At 50.0% G+C, this 2,099-nt stretch overlaps 1 protein-coding gene across 1 annotated transcript in view; it reads right to left on the reverse strand.

Annotated features, from left to right (window-relative positions):
- The window catches only part of CLTCL1 (clathrin heavy chain like 1), a 110,717-nt gene that overhangs the window by 82,998 nt on the left and 25,620 nt on the right, over nucleotides 1-2,099 (reverse strand). The gene's annotated exons all lie outside the window — the stretch shown is intronic.

Genomic DNA, 2,099 nt, shown 5'->3' on the forward strand with positions numbered 1-2,099 from the left:
TCTACTTTACCAAGCATGATGTCCTTCTCCAGGGACTGGAGCCTCCTGATGACATATCGGAAGTGCATTAAAACAAAGTCTGGCCTTCCTGGTTTATAAGAGTATTGTGGACGGTCTAGCCCACCACAAAAGGTAGACATACAACTTGCTAAGGGTGAGACAGGGAGGAGGTTGGGAAAAATGGTGATGCAGAGGACTGGGGATGGAAGGAAGCCCCGCTTCTTTGGAAAGGGAGCAGGAGAAGCAGACGTCTTTGGACAAATGAGCTCTATCTGCCAGAAAGTGCATACAGAGGAACCAGTGTCCAGGTCAAACTCGACTCTGTCAATGGTGGCCACAGAGCCATTCTCATGAATGCAGCTGGACTGACCAGGAAAGGAAGGAGAATGACCTGGCACAGGCGATGGAAGACATGGAAGGGATCCTTCATTTTGTGGAGGGAGTGAGATTGAACCACAGCCACTGACAGGCAGCATTTCCGGTCAAGGAAGGCCCGTGTCCCAGGCCCCCAGGCTCGTGCCATATGGAAAGATCTGTACTGGAAGGCAGTTGCTGACAAATCTTGGCCTCACTCTCTGGACTCTAGGGGACTGTGGGGCAGAGTGAAGGACAGTGACCTGAGCACATTCACTGACCACTCTTTGTTCTATCAGGGCTGTGGTTCTGTACGGAATGCCTTCTCCAATGTTCTCTTCTCCACCATGACTTCAGTAGGGCAGGCTCCGCCCCTAAAGGGAAGGTCCTCCGTACTCCCAGATACAGTAGACCCAATTTTGAGAGGGACACAGAGGCTAGTTCTTTTGCCACCTCAGTAAAGCTGCTTTCGTTATTTTTCTCAGCAACAAAACTGACCTTTTTACTTGACTCCTGCTTTGGTCTTGATTCTCAGATGAGGTGGATACACAGTAGGTGATGCATTTGGTCCAGCACTTTGAGATCAAAGGACCCAAATAAACGAGGAGATTCATTCAAAAGTCACCTCCTGGTTCAGAACTCTTTGGGAGAGACTTCAGGGTCAGCGAACAACCTCAAACCCGGATTGTGGAGTGTTTCTGGTAAGAGAGTACTGGGGTTGGGGCTCCCTTTGGAAGCTGCTCTCTACGTGCATGATCAGTTCCTGGTAGCACTCTGAGTCACTCCCACCCACACCCTTGCTGAACAAGGTGCTGGCCATGCCTTCAAGCCTGGCAAAACCCACTCTCACTCCATGGCATAGCCTTCTCTTGTCTCTGTGGAGTCCCTGTAAGCCCAGTCCCTCACTGGAACAGAACCACTCCAGCAGTTATGTAGGGCCCACCTCACCTCAAGGTAAGGATGACCATGCAATGTTATTTTACAATTATCTCTCCCACCCGGCTCCTCTGAGAGGGCAGGATCTGTGTCTCCCTTGTCTGTTTCTAGCACTGGGCATAGGCTCACTGTAATCCGTCTAAGGGGGAAAGGGATCCATTAATCAGTAGCTGCCTTCAGCCTGTGGTGCGATCTATCATGGGTACATTAGGTGAACAGTTTGGGACATAAATATAACCCTCACTCACTTCTATATTGTTCTAGTTCATGGTGACCCCATGTGTGCAGACAAGAGCTGCCCCACGGGGTTTTCAAGGCTGTAACCTCTCAGAAGTAGATTTCCAGACCTGTCTTCTGAGGAGTCTCCCCACCCACTGCCTTGTGTCCTTTCTGACTCAGAGCGACCCTGCAGGACAGACAGACTAGCAAACCACCCCACAGAGTTCTGGAAGCTGTAAAGCTTTACAGGAGCAGATTGCCCCCTCTTTCTCCTGGGGAAGAAAAGGATGCTGACCTTTCGGTTAGCAGCCAAATGCTCAACCAAGTGTGCCCCTAGGCCTCCATCTCCAATTCCAGAAACTCAAAAAGCCAAGTCCACTGCCATCGAGTGGATCTCGACTCATAGCAACCCTACAGAGGGCTTCTGGGTCTGTAAATCTTACAGAAGCAGGCAGCCTTCTTGTCTTTCTTCCATAGAGTGGCTGGTGGGTTTGGATCAATGACCTTGCACTTAGTCGCTCAGTGGTTCCTAAATGTCTACAAAACCTAAGAATCTCACTGACATCAAGTTGATTCTAACTCCCAACAAC

Source organism: Echinops telfairi, unplaced genomic scaffold, assembly GCF_000313985.2.
Source record: "Echinops telfairi isolate 266 unplaced genomic scaffold, ASM31398v2 ScPeMD7_29;HRSCAF=101, whole genome shotgun sequence".
NCBI lineage: Eukaryota > Metazoa > Chordata > Mammalia > Afrosoricida > Tenrecidae > Echinops > Echinops telfairi.